The sequence below is a fragment of the Dermochelys coriacea genome, chromosome 14, assembly GCF_009764565.3.
Source record: "Dermochelys coriacea isolate rDerCor1 chromosome 14, rDerCor1.pri.v4, whole genome shotgun sequence".
Taxonomy (NCBI): domain Eukaryota; kingdom Metazoa; phylum Chordata; order Testudines; family Dermochelyidae; genus Dermochelys; species Dermochelys coriacea.
Window position 1 is genome coordinate 31093808 of NC_050081.1, and position 25931 is coordinate 31119738.

At 46.6% G+C, this 25931-nt stretch overlaps 1 protein-coding gene across 1 annotated transcript in view; it reads left to right on the forward strand.

The window, feature by feature from the left end:
- The first annotated feature begins 6457 nt into the window (after nucleotides 1-6457).
- LOC119843039 overlaps nucleotides 6458-25931 on the forward strand; it is a 338482-nt gene continuing 319008 nt past the window's right edge. Inside the window, exon 1 of the mRNA XM_043497479.1 lies at nucleotides 6458-6700. The gene's annotated coding sequence lies outside the window, so the exon portion shown is untranslated. The remainder of the gene's footprint in view (nucleotides 6701-25931) is intronic.

A 25931-nucleotide genomic window follows, 5' to 3' on the forward strand; every position in this document is an offset into this window, starting at 1 on the left:
ACCGCTACAGACTAGGGACTGCACCGCTACAGACTAGGGACCGAATGGCTCGGCAGCAGTTCTGCGGAAAAGGACCTAGGGGTGACAGTGGACGAGAAGCTGGATATGAGTCAGCAGTGTGCCCTTGTTGCCAAGAAGGCCAATGGCATTTTGGGATGTATAAGTAGGGGCATAGCGAGCAGATCGAGGGACGTGATCGTTCCCCTCTATTCGACACTGGTGAGGCCTCATCTGGAGTACTGTGTCCAGTTTTGGGCCCCACACTACAAGAAGGATGTGGATAAATTGGAAAGAGTACAGCGAAGGGCAACAAAAATGATTAGGGGTCTAGAGCACATGACTTACGAGGAGAGGCTGAGGGAGCTGGGATTGTTTAGTCTGCAGAAGAGAAGAATGAGGGGGGATTTGATAGCTGCTTTCAACTACCTGAAAGGGGGTTTCAAAGAGGATGGCTCTAGACTGTTCTCAATGGTAGCAGATGACAGAACGAGGAGTAATGGTCTCAAGTTGCAATGGGGGAGGTTTAGATTGGATATTAGGAAAAACTTTTTCACTAAGAGGGTGGTGAAACACTGGAATGCGTTACCTAGGGAGGTGGTAGAATCTCCTTCCTTAGAGGTTTTTAAGGTCAGGCTTGACAAAGCCCTGGCTAGGATGATTTAACTGGGACTTGGTCCTGCTTTGAGCAGGGGGTTGGACTAGATGACCTTCTGGGGTCCCTTCCAACCCTGATATTCTATGATTCTATGATTCTATGATTGCAGGGTCTGAGGGGAGCAGGCGATGGGATTAGTGGAGAAACATTCCTGTGGGTTCTACATGCACTTTCCCGTACTCTGAAACCTTTCCCGTTTAGAAGAGAGGTAAAAAATGCCCCATTGCAGTGTGTGTCCAAGTTGTCTCTGCAGCTCCTAGGGCATCTCAGGGTAGGGACAGGGAAATGTCATTCAGGGAAGCAGCAAGGGGCCCTCTGGGGCTGTAGTTACAAGGCAGTAACAGCTGCCGATCTGAACTAACAGGATGTCAGAGCACTGCTCAGCGTATTGGACATCTATGCAGTCATGGATGGTGGGGGCTGCTGGAGCCTGGGAGATTCATGGTGGAGATTCCCCAGAGAGGTGGGAACTCTAGGAGATGCCCTTTTAGGAGTGTGGTGTAATGGTTAGAGGGGATGGGGTGGGGGAAAAGAGTTAGGACTCCTGGGTGTGAGCTAGTGCTGGTCACTTCCCCTCCTCTCTCTGTGTCCATTTTTCCCATCTCTACAGTGGAGATAATAGTTCTCCAACTCCCTGGAGAGTTGTGAGGGGCTGGTAATTACTGTGTTCATAGAATCACAGAAATGCAGGGTTGGATCATAGGTACTGGAACTGGGAGTGCTGCCAAACCCCCTGGCTTGAAGTGGTTTCTGTTATATACAGGGTTTACAGCAATGGTTCTCAAACTTTTGTACTGGTGACCCCTTTCACGTAGCAAGCCTCTGAGTGCGACAACCCCCTCCCCCCAAATTAAAAACATATTTTTATATATTTAACACCATTATAAATGCTGGAGGAAAAGCAGGGTTTGAGATGGAGGCTGACAGCTCAAGACCCCCATCTAATAGCCTCATGACCCCCTGAGGGGTCCTGATCCCCAGTTTCAGAACCCCTGGTTTACAGTTTAGTTTAATGGCTCGCAGCATCCCCTCTATAAAAATTGTTCCAGCACACCAGGGTTGGAAGGAACCCCAAGAGGTCATCAAGTCCAATTTCCTGCACTGAGCCAGGAGCAAGTAAACCTAGATCACCTTTGCCAGGTGTTTGTCTAACCTGTTCTTAAAAACCTCCAATGATGGGGATGCCTCCCTCCCCTGGAAGTCTCTTCCAGAGTTTATCTACCCTAATAGTTAGAAAGCAAATGATTTTTTTCCTTCCTAAGTGTACCATTTTGCACTTGTCTTTACTAACTTGATTAGAGACCCATTCTCCAATTTGTCAAGGTCATTTTGAATTCTAATCCTGTCCTCGAAAGGGCTAGAAATCCCTCCCATCTTGGTGTTATCAGCAAGTGTTATAAGCATATTCTCCACTCTATTATCGTAGTGATTAATGACAATATTGAATAGTACCAGATTCATGACTGACCCCAGAGGAGCCTCATTAGATATGTCCCTGTAGTTTAACAATGAGCCATTGGTAACTACTCTTTGAGTATGGCCTTTCAAACAGTTTTGCACCCACCATATAGTAATTCCATCTAGACCACATTTCCCTAGTTTGTTTCTGAGATTGTCATAAGGGACTGTGCCAAAAACCTTACTAAAATCAAGATATATCGACTGCTTTCCCCAGAGCCACTACACCAGTAACCCCGTCAAAGAAGGAACTTAGATTGATTTGGCATGCTTTGTTCTTGACAAATCCATGTTGGCTATTTCTTATAATCCTATTATCCTGTAGGTACTTACAAACTGATTGTTTAATAATTTGTTCCAGTATTTTTCCAGGTGTTGAAGTTAGGGTGACCAGACTATAGTTAGATTCATAGACACTAAGGTCATAAGGGACCATTCTGATCATCTAGTCTGACCTCCTGCACAGCGCAGGCCACAGAATCTCACCCACCCACTCCTACAAAAATCCTCACCTATGTCTGAGCTATTGAAGTCCTTAAATCATGGTTTAAAGACTTCAAGGAGCAGAGAAGCCTCCCTCAAGTCACCTATGCCCCATGCTACAGAGGAAGGCGAAAAACCTCCAGGGCCTCTCCAATCTGCCCTGGAGGAAAATTCCTTCCCGACCCCAAATATGGCGATCAGCTAAACCCTGAGCATAAGGGCAGGATTCACCAGCCAGATACCCAGGAAAGAATTTTCTATAGTAACTCAGATCCCATCCATCTAATATCCCATCTCAGGGGATTAGTCCTATTTACCCTGAATATTTAAAGATCAATTACTTACCAAAATCCCATTATCCCATCATACCATCTCCTCCATAAACTTATCAAGTAGAATCTTAAAACCAGATAGATCTTTTGCCCCCACTGCTTCCCTTGGAAGGCTATTCCAAAACTTCACTCCTCTGATAGTTAGAAACCTTTGTCTAATTTCAAGTCTAAACTTCCTGGTGGCCAGTTTATACCCATTTATTCTTGTGTCCACATTGGTGCTGAGCTTAAATAATTCCTCTCCCTCTCCTGTATTTATCCCTCTGATATATTTATAGAGAGCAATCATATCTCCCCTCAACCTTCTTTTAGTTAGGCTAAACAAGCCAAGCTCCTTAAGTCTCCTTTCATAAGACAAGTTTTCCATTCCTCGGATCATCCTAGTAATCCTTCTCTGTACCTGCTCCAGTTTGAAGCCATCCTTTTTAAACATGGGAGACCAGAACTGCACACAGTATTCTAGGTGAGGTCTCACCAGTGCCTTGTATAATGGTACTAAAACCTCCTTATCCCTACTGGAAATGCCTCTCCTGATGCATCCCAAAACCGCATTAGCTTTTTTCACAGCCATATCACATTGGTAGCTCATAGTCATCCTATGATCAACCAATACTCCAAGGTCCTTCTCCTCTTCCGTTACTTCTAATTGATGCGTCCCCAACTTATAACTAAAATTCTTGTTATTAATCCCTAAATGCATAACCTTACACTTCTCACTATTAAATTTCATCCTATTACTATTATTCCAGTTTACAAGGTCATCCAGATCCTCCTGTATAATATCCCGATCCTTCTCTGAATTGGCAATACCTCCCAGCTTTGTATCATCTGCAAACTTTATTAGCACACTCCCACTTTTTGTGCCAAGGTCAGTAACAAAAAGATTAAATAAGATTGGTCCCAAAACCGATCCCTGAGGAACTCCACTGGTAACCTCCCTCCAACCTGACAGTTCGCCTTTCAGTAGGACCCGTTGCAGTCTCCCCTTTAACCAATTCCTTATCCATCTTTTGATGTTCATATTGATCCCCATCTTCTCCAATTTAACTAATAATTCCCCATGTGGCACGGTATCAAACGCCTTACTGAAATCTAGGTAAATTAGATCCACTGCATTTCCTTTATCTAAAAAATCTGTTACTTTTTCAAAAAAGGAGATCAGGTTGGTTTGGCACGATCTACCTTTTGTAAAACCATGTTGTATTTTGTCCCATTTACCATTGACTTCAATGTCCTTCAAAATTTTTTCCAGGACCTTGCATACTACAGATGTCAAACTAACTGGCCTGTAGTTACCCGGATCACTTTTTTTTCCTTTCTTAAAAATAGGAACTATATTAGCAATTCTCCAAGCATTCGGTACTACTCCTGAGTTTACAGATTCATTAAAAATTCTTGCTAATGGGCTTGCAATTTTGGGTGCCAATTCCTTTAATATTCTTGGATGAAGATTATCTGGGCCCCCTGATTTAGTCCCATTAAGCTGTTTGAGTTTCGCTTCTACCTCAGATATGGTAATATCTACCTCCATATCCTCATTCCCATTTGTCATGCTACCATTATCCCTAAGATCCTCTTTAGCCTTATTAAAGACTGAGGCAAAGTATTTGTTAAGATATTGGGCCATGCCTAGATTATCTTTAACCTCTACTCCATCATCAGTGTTAAGCGGCCCCACTTCTTCTTTCTTAGTTTTCTTCTTATTTATATGGCTATAGAACCTTTTACTATTGGTTTTAATTCCCTTTGCAAGGTCCAACTCTACTCGACTTTTAGCCCGTCTCACTTTATCCCTACATGTTCTGACCTCAATTAGGTAGCTTTCCTTGCTGATCCCTCCCATCTTCCACTCCCTGTATGCTTTCTGCTTCTTCTTAATCACCTCTCTAAGATGCTTGCTCATCCAGCTTGGTCTACAACTCCTTCCTATGAATTTTTTCCCCTTTCTTGGGATACAGGCTTCCGATAGCTTCTGCAGCTTTGATTTAAAGTAATCCCAGGCCTCCTCTACCTTTAGATCCATAAGTTCTTCAGTCCAATCCACTTCCCTAACTAATTTCCTTAATTTTTGAAAGTCAGCCCTTTTGAAATCAAAAACTCTAGTTGCAGATTTATTTTTGTTAATCCTTCCATTTAGTTTGAACTGAATTAGCTCATGATCACTTGAGCCAAGATTGTCCCCTACAACCATTTCTTCTGTGAGGTCCTCGCTACTCACCAAAATTAAATCTAAAATGGCATCCCCTCTAGTCGGTTCAGCAACTACTTGATGAAGGAATCCATCAGCTATCACATCTAGGAAAATCTGAGCCCTATTATTATTACTAGCACTGGTCCTCCAGTCTATATCTGGGAAGTTAAAGTCTCCCATGATCACACAGTTTTCATTAGTATTTACTTTATTAAAGTTCTCCAAGTTCTCTTTGTTTCCCTTTTTAAAGATAGCTACAATGTTTGCCTTACTCCAGTGCTCTGGGACCTCACCCGTCCTCTGAGTTCTCATAGATAATCCCTAAAGATCCAGAGACTAGTTCAGCTAGTTACTTAAGTACCCTAGTCTAGAGTCAATTTCAATACATCTAATGTCTCTATTCTTTAACCTGTTCTTTCCCTGTTTTGGCTTGAATTCCTTCCCCTTTGCTGTTTATGTTAAATATGTTAAGTACCTGGTCAGACTAGTGAATACTGATGAAAAGTAGGCATTAAACACCTCCGCCTTTTTGTCATCCATTATTATAACGATTTGATGCTCTCCTGTCCCTTCCCAGCTCTCTCTGTCGGGGGCAGTGTGTTACCAAATGGAAAGGAAGGTCTGTATTTGGAATCCCTTATCTCTATTTTCAGGAAGGGGCTCAGCTGAGATTTTGACCCACTGGGATTATTCCTGAAATAATTGCCCTGGATTTTGTCCTTGTTTCTGGACCATGGGGAGGGGCAGGGTCTTGTGTTTCTGGAAATTCATGTTTTGGGTGAGTCTTTTATGTCTCATTGAATTTTTTACCTGAATTTTTCTTTTTATACAAATAAATTCCTAATATTTTTGTTTGTTGGTTTGGTGTGAAGTCTTTGTCTCCCAGAGCTCTGCCAGGGGCATGATGATGCTTGGAGTCCCAAGAAGGAACTGAAAGCTCAGAGAGGGTGGGTCAGAGCCATCTATCCCCCAGCCCCCGCTGAAGGTGCCCCGTCAATCTGGGTGCCCTTTGCAGGGTGTCTGGTGAGCAAGTGTTTGGTTCCCTTCTCCTAGCACCTGGGGTGAGGGTGTGTGTGTGTGGGGGGGAAGCAGGAGCCTGGGGCGATGCTCCGGGGACTAGAGAGCCATCGCTCTGGATGAGCTGAGACACAGCCCTGGTCACATTTCCAGGGTTGGGAAAAGATTCTGGCTGGATGCCTCCTGGGCCACGTTTTCATCCCCAGAGCAGAGCGCAGGAGGGGGGCGGGATTCATTAGCTCCTGCCACCAGAGGGCTCCGGATGGTGCAGGGGCTGGGGACGGGCAGGCTGCGCTGGCTCTTTAACTCTGTCCATGAAGCCAGGGGGTATTTGCAATTTGAGCTTCTTGGGTCAGGCAGCTCAGAGGGTGGCGCTGTTGCTGCTGCCTCCATGGTTCCATGTGATTTGGGAGCCCGGGCTGAGCCGCTGCTGCCCCCCAGCGGGGTGTGTGCAAGGAGAGCCCTTCCCTAGCGCCCCTCGGGGCCCAGCCGGGGGGACTTTCTGCGGGGGCTGGAACCAGCCGCGGGCTCTGCCGACACCAGCCCCTGAGCCGGAGCCTGCAGGTGAGGGGGAGACCCGGGGGAAAGGGCTGGGGCCGGGCAGGAAAGTGATTCTGCAGCAACGGCCCCTCCTCGCCCCAGCTCTGCTCCCGGGGGTGCGGGGGTCTGTGAGTCCCAGAGCTGCTGCCCTCCCTGACCCCCACCCCGGCTCTGCCCCCCTGAGCGCCTGCAGGAGCTGAGCCAGCTCTGGGAGAGCGACCACCCTGGACTGGGGCCAGCCAGGGACCGAGTCTCCCAGCCCGAGGGGAGGGGAGGGGGCAGGAGGGAGACAGGGGCAGAGACTGGAAGGAGCAGCCGGAGCAATCAGTGGGGAGGGAGGTTCCCGGCTCCCAGCCGTGCCCAGCCCCGGTCCCTGAAGCACCTGGGCAGGTTGACTTTCCTGGGACAAGGTGAGGAGCAGGGAGAGGAAAAGCCAGTTCCTGCCTCTGCCTGGTCCCCGCACTGCTGGGGGGATGCGCTGCCCTGGGGACCGTGTCAGGGGGAACCCCCCCCCCCAAGCGACTCCTTTGGTTCTGCTCTTTTCTAGCATTTGGTAACTTCAGGGACTCTTACTTGACAGGGTTTAAAAATGGCTTTTGGGGTTTAGTCCTGGTGGGAATGGGTGGATCGGGGCTGCAATAAGGTGACCAAGGGTTCTTCCAGCATTGCAGAGTCTAGAGCATATGTCTGCAGAGAAAGCAGCTGGAGGGAATCAAGGTGTGAAATGGACCAAAGCCCCTCCTGAAACTCCCCATCGTCCTTCTTGCCCCGACAGGCTGCAGAATAACATTGCCCCCCCATCCCCCTTCTGGGGGATAGAGAAGAGCAATGGCAGCAGTGCAGACAGCTCAGGAAAGCCATTGTCAGGTTCTGGGGAGGTGGTGGGGTGCGGTCTGGCTGTGGAGGGGGAAATAAATACAGAAGGAGAGAAAAACAGGAAATGAAAAATATTCAGTTATGTCTTTTGCTCTTTACCCAACAAACTCAGTATGGAGAAGCCACAGGGGCACAGCTGGCTCCCAAATAACTGTTTACTAACTACAGTAAAACCCCAGAGTTATGAACAGTCAGGAATGGAGGTTGGTTGTAACTCTGAAAAGGTTCATAACTGAACAAAACGTTATGGTTCTTTCAAACGTCTACAACTGAACATTGACTTAAAACAGCTTTGAAACTTTATTATGCAGAAGGAAAATGCTGCTTTTCCTTAATTTTTTTTTTAGTATTTATGTTTATACTGCACTGTATTAGCCTTTCTTTCTTTCTTTCTTTCTTTCTTTCTTTCTTTCTTTCTTTCTTTTGTCTCTACTGCTGCCTGATTGCGTACTTCTGGTTCCAAATGAGGTGTGTGGTTGACCAGTCAGTTTGTAACTCTGGTGTTCGTAACTCTGAGGTTCTCCTCTATACACAGACATGCAAGGCTGAGCCACATACATACACTGATGCAGCTGGGTGGTTTCTGACAGCAGCTTCTTTAAAACATAGAACACAAAGTGTGTCACCAGAGGGCTCGCAAACTATTTCAAGGGAAACTATTTTTAAATTTGTTAGTCTCTAAGGTGCCACAAGTACTCCTTTTCTTTTTAAGGGAAACTACTCAATTCTTGCACACTACATACCCCTCCCTCTTCAATTTAAAAGGACATTTTAAAAAAAACCCTTACCAATCCATTATTATCAAAAGTACTGTGATTAAATATCCAGCACACTATACACCAGGGACCAAACCTGCTGAGATGTTGTTAACTTCCCAATAACAGTGTCTCTGAACCAAATATTAGAAAGGAGTAGATTCAAAAGAGCCACTTTGGGGAATCTTCCCTCCCACCCCGCACTGTTCCCAGGGCAGCGCATCCCCCCAGCAGCGTGGGGACCAGGCAGAGACAGGAACTGGGTTTTCCTTTCTCTGCTCCTCACCTTCTCCCTAGGAAAGTCAATCTGTCCCGGGATGCGGTGAATGGAGCTGGGCAGATTGACTTTCAAAGTCAATCTGCTGCATGCTGCTAGGGTCACTTGTAGTAGAAGCAAAGACATGAGGCTCATTGGTGCTGTCATGAGTCACTGTCTGTGATTGGGTTGTAGGTGTGATATTTTCAATGGGTGTCACTGGGGTAGAACATCCTGCTGAACTTGTGCTTAGCAGCTGTCTAGGTGTCTTCCTGAGGACATGTTCATTGAAAGCTCCTTGTCCAAAAGTTTAGCTAATTTGTTTTGTACTGGAGTCCATCATTTATTTAACTTCAGGGATCTGCTGTTTTGCTGGTCTAGCTGAATCTGTCTCTCATTTAATGTCTGAACTGTTCGCTTCACAACACAGATGTTTAGCATATGCTGTTTAGTTAGATGTTAACTCCCTCACTGTAACAAACCCAGGGGACCACAGATTTCCCCTGTATGTTTTTAGTAGCACCGAGGTTTGCTGCAACCTCACTGTTTTAAGTAGCCTCTGATTGCCCTGTTGTGAAGTTAGAAACACAGTGGAATCTTTATCCAGCTCCATTTTAAGTCTGACTTTTGCTTGTAAAGGAATCCAAATAATACTCCATCTTCTTCTAAGTTCAATAGTTGTTGAGAAGTTATTACACTCTCATGACTTGGCTTGGCTCTAGTTATAACCTGAGTGTTACCCTAACTCAAGATCTGTCCACTCACACACAAAATCCTGAACTGGAAAGTAACTCGTCATTCTGTAGTACTGAGAGTCATGGGATCTGCTACCAGAAGTCATAGTGACATGCAAAGTGAGAACAGTGCCAGTGTGGACACTGTAACTTGCGTGTTATTTCAATGTGGTCGCGAATAGATAACTGGAGTTAGCTCCGCAGTGAAGACAGACCCTTCTCTATGGACTCCATGTTGTCACCTGAAAGCTGGTTTATCTTAAACCCTCTGGATTACCCTCATGAAGTGGTTCTTTCACTAACCTGCACATTTTGTCTTTGCCCCAGTTTTTTGTGGTTTTGACAGGGTTTGTGCTTGAACTAGTCATCATATCTCTTGTGAGACTGTTTCCCATGATAAAAAAAACATAGTTTTGGGTTCTACAAAGCCACCCAGATGAATGACATGGAGAGGTACCTGGTCTGGGTTCTCTGTAAGTCCTAGAGGGAGGAGAGATGGGGAAGAACTAATAACCTGCATCATAGTAACTCCAAGACCTCACAATATTTGCTTTTGTGAGCAGCCTGAGTTTTAACCTGCCAGACATCACCTCCCTGCAGCATGAGGGCCCCTCACATGGGATGGGGATAAAGGGGGATGCTAAATTCAATTTAATCAACAACAGGAGCATTGGCCATAAGCCTTGATGCAGAGATGGGGAATGGGTAGAGGAGGGGGAGATCTTTGATGTCATCTCCTCTTCAGCTGCTCAGCAGTCAGTTGCTGGCACTTTGCCTCTATCTATTATCCTCTATTTTGGCTTCTGCAGAAAGGACCTTTGCTGAGACAGTTTGGTTACTTTTCTCCATAGTCTCTGTGAAGTCCCCCTCTTCTCCTCCTCCTCCTCCATCTCTGCACAAGCAACTGCTCTTTCTCTCTTGGGAGCTGATGTACTTTCTCAAATTTTACTCCATCTTCTCTCTTTTTCTCCTCATTTTGTTCTTTAATAACAAAAATTCACAAAGGACTGAGAATCTCAGTTGCACAGGATCCCCATCCCCACTTCAGGCTCATTATGGGCCAGAGAATCCACAGCAATTTGTGTATCTAATGGATTTACAGAGTTACATAGTATGGGCCAGACTGAGCCATAAGTCACCCATGCAGTCCCCATGGAGGTTCAAGAACCCCACCCTGCCCTGGTATTTCCATTGCCCTCAGATGGCCTGTGGGGTTAACACCTCACTGAGATGACTGGGGAAGCCATTGTTTAAGGCAGCCTGCAGAGCTCAGATCTCCAGTGAAGTATATGCAGAGTTCATATCTCTGTTTGAGGAACTGCCCCAGATTGAGGTATCAGCAGAGGACGTTTTGGACCAAATTGATAAATTGAACAGTAATAAGTCACCAGGGCCAGATGGGATTTACCCCAGATTTCTGAAGGAACCCAGATATGAAATTACAGAACTACTAACTGTGGTATGTAACCTATTGCCAGATGACTGCTGCAAACACCATGACAGGTTTCAGAGTAGCAGCCGTGTTAGTCTGTATTCGCAAAAAGAAAAGGAGTACTTGTGGCACCTTAGAGATTAACAAATTTATTAGAGCATAAGCTTTCGTGAGCTACAGCTCACTTCGTCCGATGAAGTGAGATGTAGCTCACGAAAGCTTATGCTCTAATAAATTTGTTAGTCTCTAAGGTGCCACAAGTACTCCTTTTCTTTTTGCAAACACCATGGTGAAAGTTGTAAGAGAGGCATCACCATCTCCTCCAACCATTTTGTGGGAAGTGAGGCAAGCACCTAGCTCATTCCTGCAAGAAACGCCTTAGGAACCTAAGCCATCTCCCAAGGCATGTTCCCATTCCTGAATTGCTAAGCAGAGCTAGGCTCCTTCCTGCAGCCTGGACTTAGGACACATCTGGCTAGTTGGTATCTTCCATTGATTGCTAGTCAGCTCCTTGCTTAGAAAGCTGGTTTTGTTGGTTCACAGTTTTAGGTGCCTAGTTCTCCCCACTGATTGTATAGAAACATCTGGCACCTAACTCAGATTGATCACAGTGTGGGTCCTGTAACGCTCCATCAGAGGAGTGAAGTTCTGGAATAGCCTTTCAAGGGGAGCAGTGGAGGCAAAAGACATATCTGGCTTCAAGACTAAGCTTGATAAGTCTAGAGAAAAGAAGAATGAGGAGGGATCTGTTAACAGTCTTCAAATAGTTAAGGTTGCTTATAAAGAGGACAGTGATCAATTGTTCTCCAGGTCCACCAAAGGTAGGACAAGAAGTAATTGGCTTAATGTGCATCCAGGGAAATTTAGTTTAGATGATAAGAAAAGCTTTCCAACTCTAAGGATAGTTAAGCTCTGGAATAAGCATCCAAGGGAGGTTGTGGAATCCCCATCGTTGGAGATTGTCAAAAACAGGTTAGACAAATAATTGTCAGGGTGGTCTAGGTTTATTTAGTTCTGCTTCAGAACAGGGGGCTGGACTAGGTGACATTTTATGGCTCCCTTCCAAGCCTACATTTCTATGATTCTGTGATCTACTTACTGCAACATCCCCGGGCAGATTCACTTTCCTGGGAACCAGGGGAGGGACAGAGAGAGGAAAAGCCAGTTCCTGCATCTACTTAGCCCTGGTCTACACTATGAGTTTAGGTTGAATTTAGCCACATTAGGTTGATTTAACCCTGCACCCGTCCACACGACCAAGCCTGTTTTGTTGACTTAAAGGGCTCTTAAAATCAACTTCTGTACTCCTCCCTGGCGAGGGGTTTAGTGCTAAAATCGACCTCGCTGGGTCGAATTTGGGGTAGTGTGGATGCAATTAGACATTATTGGCCTCCAGGAGCTATCCCAGAGAGCTCCATTGTGACCGCTTTGGACAGCGCTCTCAATTCAGATGCTCTGGCCAGGTAGACAGGAACTGCCCTGCGAACTTTTGAATTTCATTTTCTGTTTGGCCAGCATGGCGAGCTGATCAGCACAGGTGACCATGCAGAGCTCATCAGCACAGGTGACCATGCAGTCCCAGAATTGCAAAAGAGCTCCAGCATGGACCGAACGGGAGACACTAGATCTGATCACTGTATGGGGAGAAGAATCTGTGCAGGCAGAACTCCGTTCCAAAAGATGAAATGCCAATATATTTGATAAAATCTCCAAGGGAATGATGGACAGAGGCTACAATAGGGACACACAGCAGTGCCACGTGAAAATTAAAGAGCTCAGGCAAGCCTATCAAAAAACAAAGGAGGCAAATGGTCGCTCTGGGTCAGAGCCCCAGACATGCCGCTTCTATGATGAACTGCATGCAATTCTAGGAGGGGCACCTACCACTACCCCACCACTGTCCATGGACACCTGCAAGGGGGGAGTCTCGTGTAACAGGGATGAGGATTTTGTGGATGAAGAAGATGATGATGAGGAGGAGGTTGAGGATAGTGCACAACAGGCAAGTGGAGAATCCCTTCTCCCCGGCAGCCAGGAACTGTTCATCACCCTGGAGCCAACACTCTCCCAAGGCGGGCTCCCGGACCATGAAGCTGGAGAAGGCACCTCTGGTGAGTGTACCTTTGTAAATATAATACAGGGTTTAAAAGTAAGTGTGTTTAATGATTAATTTGCCCTGAAGACTTGGGATGCATTCATGGCCAGTACAGCTACTGGAAAAGTCTGTTAAGGTGTCTGGGGGTGGAGTGGAAATCCTCCAGGGACATCTCCATGAAGCTCTCCTGGAGGTACTCTAAAAGCCTTTGGAGAAGGTTTCTGTGGAGGGCAGCCTTATTCTTTCCTCCATGGTAGGACACTTTTACCACACCAAGCCAGTAGCAAGTATTCTGGAATCATTGCAGAACAAAGCATGGCAGCGAATGGGCCTGGGCTTTGGTGGCATTCAAGCAACATCTGTTCTTTATCTCTCTGTGTTATCCTCAGGAGAGTGATATCATCCATGGTCACCTGGTTGAAATACGGGAAATTTGTTTAAGGGGACATTAAGAGGTGCCCGTTCCTGCTGGCTGTTTGTCTTTGGCTGAAAAGAAGTCATCCCCGCTGTTAGCCATGGTGGGGGGGTGGCCTGTTCATGCTGAGCTGTTCAAGTTTGGCTGACAGGGATCTTCCCTGATACTAGTGCCCCATTAGAGGGGTGGGGGGGAAGCAATTATCCCAGAGAATTGGGTGGGGGTTGGGTTGTGCTACACATTCACCCTAAAACCACAGCCCCTCCTTTTAAATGGCCAACCCAACGGGCTTTGCTTGGTATGGGAAAGGAAGGCGCTGCTGTTTGAAACCATTCCCTCATGTTATGAAGGCTGAAGAAGCCGAAACCCTTTGCCTTACCATGGCTGCCTGCAAGCCGAATTCTGTTGACCAGTTGAGCATGTGTGATGTCTCACACCAAACCGGCAGGCATTCAATATAAGAGGCAAAATGCAACCTTGTACCAAAAGCACATGTGCTATGTAATGTGATTCGCTTGATTCAGTGTGAAATAGTCTTCCCTTTGTTCTCTAAAATGTATCTTTTTAAATACTACTCTCCCTTTTTTTCTTCCTGCAGCTGCAAATGTTTCTACACTCCCCCTATCATCTCCATCCCAGAGGCTAGCGCAGATTAGAAGGCAAATAAAACCGCACTTGCAATGACATGTTCTCATGCAGTCCTCCCGCACTGAAAGAGCTCAGCAGAATGCATGGAGGTGAACAATGGCAGAGTCCAGGAAAGCATTAAATGAATGCGATGAGAGGAGGGAGGAGCATGATGAGAGGAGGCAGGATGCAATGCTGAGGCTAATGGGGGAGCACACTGACATGGATGAGCTGCAGAAAAGGCAGCAGGAGCACAGACCGCCACTGCAGCCCCTGTATAACTGCCTGCCCTCCTCCCCAAGTTCCATATTCTCCTCACCCAGATGCCCAAGAACGCGGGGTGGGGTGGGGTGGGGTGGGGAAGGCTATGGGCACCCAGCCACTCCACTCCAGAGGATTGCTCAAGCAACAGAAGGCTGGCATTCAATAAGTTTTGAACTGTAGTGTGGCCTTGTCCTTCCCTCCTCCCCTCATCCACCACCCACCCGGTGCTTCCCTCTTCACCCACCCCTCCCGGGCTACCTTGCGAGTTTTCCCCCTGTTTGTGTGATGAATTAATAAAGAATGCATGATTTTGAAACAATAATGACTTTATTGCCTCTGAAAGTGGTGATTGAAGGGGGGAGGTCAGTTGGCTTACAGGAAGTAGAGTTAAACAAGGGGGTGGGTTTTCATCAAGGAGAAACAAACAGAACTGTCACACCATAGCCTGGCCAGTCATGAAACTGGTTTTCAAAGCTTCTCTGATGCGCAGGGTGCCCAGCTGTGCTCTTCTAATCACCTTGGTGTCTGGCTGCACATAATCGGCCGCCAGACGATTTGCCTCAACCTCCCACCCCGCCATAAACATCTCCCCCTTACTCTCACAGATATTGTGGAGCACACAGCAAGCAGCAATAACAATGGGAATATTGGTTTCGCTGAGGTCTAACCTAGTCAGTAAACTGCACCAGCGCACTTTTAAATGTTCAAATGCACATTCTACCACCATTCTGCACTTGCTCAGCCTATAGTTGAATTGCTCCTTACTACTGTCCAGGGTGCCTGAGTATGGCTTCATGAGCCGTGACATTAAGGGGTAGGCTGGGTCCCCAAGGATAACTATAGGCATTTCAACATCCCCAATGGTAATTTTCTGGTCTGGGAAGTAAGTCCCTTCCTGCAGCTGTTCAAACAGACCAGAGTTCCTGAAGATGCAAGTGTCATGCACCTTTCCCGGCCATACCACATTGATGTCAGTGAAATGTCCCTTGTGATCCACTAGTGCTTGCAGCACCATTGAAAAGTACCCCTTGTGGTTTATGTACTCGCTGGCTTGGTGCTCCGGTGCCAAGATAGGGATATGGGTTCCGTCTGTGGCCCCACCACAGTAAGGGAACCCCATTGCAGCAAAGCCATCCACTATGACCTGCACATTTACCAGAGTCACTGCCCTTGCTAGCAGCAGCTCAGTGATTGAGTTGGCTACTTGGATCACAGCAGCCCGCACAGTAGATTTACCCACTCCAAATTGATTCCAGACTGACCGGTAGCTGTCTGGTGTTGCAAGCTTCCAGAGGGCTATCGCCACTCGCTTCTCAACTGTGAGGGCTGCTCTCATCTTGGTATTCTTGCACTTCAGGGCAGGGGAAAGCAAGTCACAAAGTTCCATGAAAGTGCCCCTACGCATGCGAAAGTTTCGCAGCCACTGGGAATCACTCCAGACCTGCAACACTGTGCGGTCCCACCAATCTGTGCTTGTTTCCCGGGCCCAAAATCGGCATTCCAAGGCAGGAACCTGCCCCATTACCACCATGATGACCAAATTGCCAGGTCCCATGCTTTGAGAGAAGTCTGTGTCCATGTCCTCATCACTATCGTGATTGCGCTGTCATCGCCTCCTCTCCTGCTTTTGCAGGTTCTGCACATACTGAAGGATAATGCACAAGGTGTTTATAATGCTCACAACAGCAGTGGTGAGCTGAGGAGGCTCCATGCTTGCTGTGGTATAATGTCTGCAGGAAAGCAGAGTTGCATCAGAAGCGGTGGATGATGACGGATGCCATGAGAATAGATATTTATACAGAACGATGAGAGGACCTGCGAGGTGGATTCATGTCACCAGGAGAGCAGAGTTGCAGCGGAAGCGGTGGATGACGATGGTTAGCAGTCCTACTGCACCGTCTGCTGACAGCAGCACCCAGGACACAACAGCAGTAGTGACGGTGAGCTGAGCTGAACGGGCTCCATGCTTGCCGTGGTATGGTGTCTGCATGGAAAAAAGGCGCAAAATGATTGTCTGCCGTTGCTTTCATGGAGGGAGGGGTGACTGACGACATGTACCCAAAACCACCTGTGACAATGTTTTTGCCCCATCAGGCATTGGAAGCTTAACCCGAAATTCCAATGGGCAGTGGAGACTGCGGGAACTGTGGGATAGCTACCCACAATGTACCGCTCTGTAAGTTGATGCTAATCATGGTAGTGAGGATGCACTCCACCGACTTAATGCGCTTAGTGTGGATGTACGCAATCAACCATATAAAATCGATTTCTAAAAATCGACTTCTATAAGAGCGATCTAATTTTGAAGTGTAGACATACCCTTAGCCTAGGAACTGCTGAAGGAATGTGCTGCCCTCAGGGAAAATTTCAGGGGGAATCCTCCAAAGTAGCCCCTTTGATCCTGCTCTTTGATTACAATTGGCACACACAGTGACACTGACAGGTAGTGGTGGTTACACAATTTCAATCTAAAGGGACTTTTTCAGTTGTTTATAACATACTCGGGATTACTAGATTGACTTTGTGTCTGATCCCGTCTGGCAAATCCTATGTTTGTCTTTAGGGTAGACAGTCTCTGTCATGATGACTTTATTTTTGATGAAAAAAATACTTGGCCTGTTTTTGAGACAGGAAAAAAAGAAAAATACAATTTTACCATTTTTATAAAAAGTTTGGGTTTTGTTGAAAGACTGATGTGACTTGATTACACTGTAGAAGAACCTTCAGCGAGAGACAATAATGGGTGCCAAAGGGAAATTCAGTTTAGTGGATAAAGGCGTAAGATCAACCAATAGCTAGCAGTTGAAGATGGTGAAATCAGATGAGAAATTAGGCATAAATTTTTAATAGTGAAGGTGATCAACCACTGCAACAAATTATCAATGGAAGTGGTGGACTTTTCATCTCTTGATGTCTTCAGATCAACACGGGATGACTTAATAGAAAATGATAAATCTTGTACAAAGAATGCCTTGTGAGGTGTCATTTGAAAATTCATGATCTGCTGAACATTATTGTTCTGTTGAAATATGTGTAGCAACACGGTGTATGAAGTTATAAGATTCTACTGTAGGCTTGCTACTGTAATATGCTGTAATTTTGGTACATATTTGGTTTGCTAACACCCACAAACCAGTTTTTCAGTGACAAAGGCGTGTTGGTCCTAGTCAGGTCTTAAAGAGCCATTGTCCAGCAGGGGGAAAGATATAAACAATAAATTTACATTTCATCACAGGGACGGCTCAAAATCTCATGCCTTCAATCCCAGCAAGAGATGACCCTCAAAGAGGTGAGAAAAGTATAAATCACTTTTCTTAGGCAATACCAACTGCTATAAGCTTTTGGTGAGAAAAAAATTTTGCTTTTATGTTTATTTGGCTTGATAAGTTTAGACATTAGATTGCATTTTTAATCTTTTCATTTTCTCGGTAACCAGGCTTGACTTTTATGCCTCATGACTTGTAATAATTTAAAATCTATCTTTCTGTAGTTAATGAATTTATTTTATTATTTTATTTTAACCAGTATGTTTGGATTAAAGTGTGTGGAAACTCCATTTGGGACAACAAAGCTGGTGCATTACCATTTTCCACTGATGAAATGACAGACCCTATATGAACTTGTATCTTCCAGGAGAGCGCTGGGCAGTAAAAGACACACATTTCTGGGGAAAGTCTGGGACTGGGGAATTTGCCGGTGTCACCCTGTATATGATTCATGAGTGGCTGGCCAGAGCATTCATGTATTTTGGCTGGGTGGAATTTACATGCTAGTGGCTGTGTGTAAACTGACCAGGAGTGGCTGTTTAGACAGCAAAGTGGTATAAAATTTACCCCAGACTGGAGCATTGAAGGGACACAGTGGTCCAGCAGTCCAGATGGTACCCTGGGGAATGTCACAGGGTGAGGAGAGGCTGTTTGTGCAGATTCACTTTCTTGACTGTCCCCAGCACTTTCCCCCAGGTCTTTCTCATCCCCTGGAGTCTCTGGCTCAGCAGCTGATGATGGCAGAGGCCAGGCTGCCCAAGTGGCTGGTTTAAGCCACCAGAGGAGCTTTAATGAAGGTCTCTCACTAGCACAGAGCCTAGGGGGGAGCAGCAGCTGCTCAGTAGTGGAAAGAAAGAAAGGTGGAAGCAGCATCTAACCCAGAAGCTCAGCACAGACAGATCCTCCCTCCATTAAAAATAACTGGAGTTCTCTGGTGGCAGCAGCTCAGGACACCTTCCCCCTCCCTCCACGCTCCCCCAACAAGCCAATTTGGGCAGAGACATGACACCAGATGCATCCAGCCAGAATTTCAGTCTCCTTCCTTAAAAGACAGGAACCTCCCCAGCTAGTGAACCGAAGAGAGACAGACAGGGCAGGTGCCTGGAGAGAGGAGGGGCAGGGGTGTCTCTGTTCAGTGCTGGTGCATTGGGAAAGGCCGGCCATTGTGTCTGGATGAGCACTAGGGAATGACGTCCCAGAGCATGCACCCGAGGGGAGGTCTGGGCCGTGTCCATGGGATTCCTGGGCACTGAGCCCAGATTCTGATCAATCACATGAGTGCCCCTCGCCCCAACCCCAGCTCCTTTCATAGCCACACGCGAGACACACCTGTGAATCATCCTCTCGTCAACAGCCCACAGAAAAGCCCCACTGACACCAACAGGGAGAGGTGGTAGGATCAGACCTGTTTCTAGCCACATTTATTATTACTCCATGTCATACAGGAAGGGATTAGAGGCAGGGGCAACGTGTGGAACTCCAGCAGCAGGGAAGGTGAAGCAGCCTCAGGTGGCTGGGGAGGAGCTCAGCCAACCAGCGCCTAGCCAAATGGGGTCCTGGTCCTTGGCTGAGGCTCTCATGGGCTACAATAATACAGCCAGCCACGCTGCTGCTTCCTCCCTCCCAGGGCTGCAAGGACACAGGGAGAGTGGCACTGCCAGAGGGAGGGCTGCCTCCTCACTGCTGGGTGTCCCAGCTAGAGGCATCCTGAGCAATCTGGCAGGGCATGTGACCCCCCAAGAACCTTTTATTTTTGTCTCCCCCCCCCCACTAGCCACAACTGTGTGTTGTCTCTGGAGGGTATTCCCTCCTATCACAATTTGCTACCCTGGTGAAATACTTATTTTAAGTTTGAGCACAACGAAAATGAGATTTTTCTAATTTAGGAAATTATATCACATTGGAATCTTATTTTCTTTGTGTCCAAATTTAAAACAGAGATTTCACAGTTGTAGCACATTGTGATGGGAGTGCTTCCACCTAGCACAACTTGCTGCCCCTGGACCAGGGGATGGGGAATGGTGAGAGCAGCAAATTGTGATGGTGCAGCAAAAAAATCCTAGCAGGGTGACAGTAACTGCTATTGGTTGGAAATGGTGACAGGGAGCAGTTTGTAACGAGACACCTGGCTCTACAGGGAAAAGGCCAATGTCTGTATGGAACAAGTGCTCTAAATAAAGATCTCAGGCCTGGGGCAGCACCCAGGCCACCAGAGGCCCAGGAAGGTCAGGCAGGAGCCAAGACCTAGCCTGAGCCTCAGAGACTAGCAGCAGAAACAGCAAACCCCATGGAGGTGAACACAACAGCTCTGAGACTGAGGACTGCTCCATTCATGCCCGTGGGTGTCTCATTCCCTCCCCAGGGCTGGAGAGTTTCTGATACTGGTCAAGCCTGCCCATTCTCACCTCCTCACCCCGCTCTCATCAGTGTGTTCTTGGGGCATGCTCCAACCATGCCAGTTCTCAGCTCCCCACCCAGAGGGGCAGGGCTTTCCCAGATCCTTGCACACACACACAGGGGAGGGGGTTCAGGCACCACGAGAAATGCAAGTTCCCCTGGAACCTGGCTCACATGAGGGGATAACGGGGAGTCAGACACACAAATATACAGAGGCCCCACATGCTGGCACACACAAGGTCAGGAAGATGGGCTCAGGAACCACTGGGGGAGGCGGCAGAGAAGGGAGACCTACAGACCAACCTACCCAGAGGGGTAGGGAGGGGGCTCAGATTCCCCCAGAGAGGCAGGGCCTCTCCAGGAGCTGGTTTGCATGAGAAGACAAGGAAGGGTGGGTCACACCTCTGTAGCTGGGCTGGGGGCCCCCAGATCATTGCACACACACACAGGAGGGGAATGTGAGAGTGAAAGGTGCCTCTGCCCCTATCTTCTTGAGTCCCCTGTCACTAACCCCCATCTTTTCCTTCACAGTGTCGCATTCCCCCACCCCATCATCTGAGCCTCCAATCCCTCTCCCTTTATTCCCACCTACTCTTCCACACCAAACACCCTCCCTTCCTAGCGACTATTTGCTTGTGTAGTTTATTTTCTGTTCAAAAATAGTGTAAACGCCTTTGGATTATTTTGCTGCACTCTGATTACATTTCCCCTAAATCAAAACCCCCTTGAAGAGGCAGATTGGAGCAATAGGCCTGTTTTTTGTTCTTGACACATCTCCCTCCGTTTGGATTTAAACCCACACTGCATAGACTCCGATTCAATGACTGCAACTTTCCCTCAGAGCTACCCAAGTGCTGTAAAAAAGAGGCAGTTTTCCCGGTAGTTAGCCTCTCTGTCTGCATGACTTCACTGTAATCCCTTTAGCTCATCATGTAGCACAAGAGACTACTGATGACCTAAACGAGAGGAGCAAAACCTTTTTCAAAAAAATGTTTAATTTGATTTTCACCACAGGGCTGGTGGATACCAATACACCCTGTCCAGGCAGTCCTTGAGCTTTGGAGATCCTGGTGTGATCAACTGAGCCCTAGTTTTATCTCTATCTATGAGGGGAAATTGGTTGCCAAAGTCTGTCAATTTTAAAAAAACCTCGATTTTGGGGGTGTGGCTGTATCTCAGCTGCCCCTTGGCCAAATGATCCCAAAATTGGATCAGTAATAGAAATATACACACTCATAAGCCACACCAAATGTCAGGGCATTCCAAGTAACAGTGTGGATTTTCCAGCACTTAGGAAAGACCAGCTTTAAACAGAAACTTGATCTAAACCTTAACTCTAGCAGGGCTGTCACCCTTCTATACTTAAGCACTTCATATACCTTAGAGAATACTTATGAAAATACTTATATACACCTTAATACTTATTTGTCCAGAAAGCAAGTATGAATCACTCTGCAGGTCAGAGATTAGGACTGTCACCGGGGAGGGGTGAGCACCTGGGTCCCAGTCTCTGTGTCTATGACTATTTAATTATTGATACCACCTAGAACAGCTTCGACAGGAGGGTTTGAGAGGGACCCACTTAGGAATATGACAGAGCAATTCATTTAAGAGACTAGCTGAGTGATCAAGACAAGGTAATGTGAGGGGTAGGCACATTTTGATGAACAGTACTGACAAAAAGAAAAGTATTTGTGGCACCTTAGAGACTAACAAATTTATTTGAGCATTAGCTTTCGTGAGCTACAGCTCACTTCATCGGATGCATTTGGTGGAAAATACAGTGGGGAGATTTATATACACACACAGAGAACATGAAACAATGGGTTTTATCATACACACTGTAAGGAGAGTGATCACTTAAGATGAGCCATCACCAGTACTGACAAAGTGATGTCACCTGGTGAGCACAAGTGGAATTACAGGGAATCGACAGAGTTGGGAAGTCTACTGCTGGTGACTAGTGTTAAGATTCTGTCAAGGGTATTTTTAGTAAAATTCAGGGACAGGTTGCAGGCAATAAACACTACCAGAAGGATGTGGAAAAATTGGAAAGAGTCCAGTGGAGGGCAACACAAATGACTAGGGGGCTGGAGCACATGACTTATGAGGAGAGGCTGAGGGAAATGGGATTGTTTAGTCTGCAGAAGAGAAGAATGAGGGGGGATTTGACAGCTGCTTTCAACTACCTGAAGGGGGGTTCCAAAGAGGATGGATCTAGACTGTTCTCAGTGGTAGCAGATGACAGAACAAGGAGTAATGGTCTCAAGTTGCAGTGGGGGAGGTCTAAGTTGGATATTAGGAAAAACTTTTTCACTAGGAGGGTAGTGAAGCATTGGAATGGGTAACCTAGGGAGGTGGTTGAATTTCCTTCTTTAGAGGTTTTTAAGGTCAGGCTTGACAAAGCCCTGGCTGGGATGATTTAGTTGGGGATTGGTCCTACTTTAAGCAGGGGGTTGGACTAGAGACCTCCTGAGGTCCCTTCCAACCCTGATATTCTATGATTCTATGATCTGTGGCACAGCAGGCTAGTGCTCTAACCACTGGATCATCCTGCCTCTCTAATCTCATTATCTCTGCCTGAGCATTTGCACATGACAATAAGTGACCAACCCCCACCCGTGCAGTCTGAACACAAACCTGGAGAGCCACCACCACCTCCACCAATTGAGCTAACTCCAGGAGATGCTCACATTTGTACGCATGTTCTTAAGACTGGCTGTGCATCCTGAAAGAGGACACACAAATTGTGGGGGCAGGGAGTGGGGAATGGGGTGGGTGGAATTTCCTTAAATGTTCAAAAACAATTATGCCACCTTGTTTTTGTTCAAAATCTTGTGATCTTTTTTTTATCAAGTCTTGTCATGTATTTGGACCTGACTGATGAGTTGTGAGCGCTTGGGGTAGGCACTGCTGAATATGAGAGTGGCTTTCACTTACCTCTGAGCTCCTGCTGTTGAGTAGAAATGGCTTCCTGTTCCTGAATGTTCACATTTTCACTCCTAAAAAGAAGACATTCTCTGTCAACTTTCAGTTCAGCTGTTCAGTGCAGTAATGCTGCAGTGCATCGAACAGGAATGTAAAGGGAAATGACAAAGGCAAATACATGTACAGTACCTGCTTGATGTGCTTGCCTCCCCCTGAAAGGAGAAATGGGGAAACTGTCAATAATAATCTATAATTTAATAAAACCATGTGAAAAAACATCCAGAGACCATTCCCCATGGGTGTGCTACGTGCTTTCAGACACAACACCCTTCTTCGCAACAAGACAATCCCATTTCAGAAGGGTAAATTTCCAGCCATCCCTGCTTCCCTATGTATTTATGAATTTCATTCATCTGAGCAAATAATGTAGCTAACGTATTCACCCCGCTGTGGCTACAGTTTGCTAAACCCACTGCCAAGCACCTTTATCAACCACAAAGGGTTATGCCTCTATATGGACCAGCATTAGCCAGAATAAGTGATAGGTTTACAGCTGATATGGCCTGAAGGGGCCATTCTGATCATCTGGTCTGACCTCCTATTTTTGAGCACAAGTCAGAGAACCTCCCCCGGTGATTTCTGCATCATTAGGAATCCATTTTGAAGCATTTGGAGGAGGGGAAGGTGATCAGGAACAGTCAACATGGATTCACCAAGGGCAAGTCATGCCTGACTAACCTGATTGCCTTCTCTGATGAGATAACTGGTTCTGTGGATATGGGGAAAGGAGTGGATGTGACATATCTTGACTTTAGCAAAGCTTTTGATATGGTCTCCCACAGTATTCTTGCCAGCAAGTTAAAGTAGTATGAATGGACTATAAAGTGGATAGAAAGCTGGCTAGATTGTCAGGCTCAATAGGTAGTGATCAATGGCTCGATGTCTAGTTAGCAGCCGCTATCAAGCAGAGTGCTCCAAGGGTCGGTCCTGGGGCCAGTTTTGTTCAGCATCTTTATGAATGATCTGGATGATGGGATGAATTGCACTCTCAGCAAGTTCACGGATGACACTAAGATGTGGGGAGAGGTAGATATGCTGCAGAGTAGAGATAGGGTCCAGACTGATCTAGACAAATTGGACGATTGAACCAAAAGAAACCTGATGAGGTTCAACAAGGACAAGTACAGAGTCCTGTACTTAGGAAGGAAGAATCTCATGCACTGCTACAGGCTGGGGACCGACTGGCTAAGCAGCAGTTCTGCAGAAAAGGACCTGGGGATTACAGTGGACGAGAAGCTGGATATAAGACAGCAGCGTGCCCTTGTTGCCAAGAAGGCTAATGGCATATTGGGCTGTATTAGTAGGAGCATTGCCAGCAGATCGAGGGAAGTGATTATTCCCCTCTATTTGGCACTGGTGAGGCCACACCTGGAGTATTGTGTCCAGTTTTGGTCCCCCCACTACAGAAGGGATGTGGACAAATTGGAGAGAGTACAGCGGAGGGCAACGAAAATGATTAGGGGGCTGGGGCACATGACTTATGAGGAGAGGCTGGGGGAACTGGGGTTATTTAGTCTGGAGAAGAGAAGAGTGAGGGGGGATTTGATAGCAGCCTTCAACTACCTGAAGGGGGTTTCAATGAGGATGGAGCTAGGCTATTCTCAGTGGTGGCAGATGACAGAACAAGAAGCAATGGCCTCAAGTTGTAGTGGGTGGAGGTCTAGGTTGGATATTAGGAAAAAACTATTTCACTAGGAGGGTGGTGAAGCACTGGAATGGGTTACCTAGGAAGGTGGTGGAATCTCCATCTGTAGAGCCCTGGCTGGGATGATTTAGCTGGTGTTGGTCCTGCTTTGAGCAGTGGGTTGGACTAGATGACCTCCTGAGGTCTGATTCTATGATTGTACATCCATCTCAGCATATCAGGGGGAACAGGAGAGGACAGGTAGCCATTAGCACAGTTGTAAATAGGGTTATAGATCTCCAGCTCTACCCACTGGACCTGCTGACTCTGCCTAACCCATTTCTAGTAAGGTTGAACCCCAAATGCACAAATACAGAGTGGGAAATAATTTTCTTGGCAGCAACCCTGCTGAGAAAAATCTGGGAGTAGTGGTGGATCACAACCTCAACATGAGTCAGCAATGCGATGCTATTGCAAAAAAAGCAAATGCAATTAAGAACATAAGAATGGCCCTACTGGATCAGGCCAAAGGTCCATCTAGCCCAGGATCCAGTCTTCCGACAGTGGCCAGTGCCAGGTGCCCCAGAGGGAATGAACAGAACAGGTAATCATTAAGTGATCCATCCCCTGTTGCTCATTCCCATCTTCTGGCAAACAGAGGAGAGGGACACCATTCCTGGCCATCCTGGCTAATAGACATTATGGACCTATCCTCCATGAATTTATCTAGGTCTTTTTTGTACCCTGTTATGGTCTTGGCCTTCACAACATCCTCTGGCAAGGAGTTCCACAGGTTGACTGTGTGTTGTGTGAAGAAATACTTCCTTTTATTTGTTTTAAACCTACTGCCTATTAATTTCATTTTAGGTTGCATTAACAGAGGCATAGCATACAAGTCATGGGAGGTACTGCTCTACTCAGCGCTGGTTATGCCTCAGCTGCAGTACTGTGTCCAGTTTTGGTCACCAGTGTATAGAAAGCATGTATAAGCGTGTATATTGTAGAATGGGGCATGGTTGACTTGAGGGAGGCTTCTCTGCTCCTTGAAGTCTTTAAACCATGCTTTAAGGACTTCAATAGCTCAGACATAGGTGAGGTTTTTCATAGGAGTGGGTGGGTGAGATTCTGTGGCCTGCGCTGTGCAGGAGGTCGGACTAGATGATCAGAACGGTCCCTTCTGACCTTAGTATCTATGAATCTATGAAAGGATGTGGAGAAACTGGAAAGGATTGAGAGGTGAACGGCAAAGATGATCAAAGGGACGGAATGCAGCCATCTGAGAAAAGGCTGAAGGAGCTGGGTATGTTTAGTTTGGAAAAGAGAAGATGCGGGTGGAGGGGGGACACATGATAATCTTCAAGTATGTGAAAGGTGGCCATAAAAAAGATGAAGAAAAGTTGCTCGTTTGCCACAGAGTGCAGGACAAGAGGCAATGAGTTCAAAACTCCAGCATAGCAGATTTAGATTAAATCTCAGGGAAAACATCCTAACTGCAAGAACAACAGGGCAATGGAACAGAGGCCGCA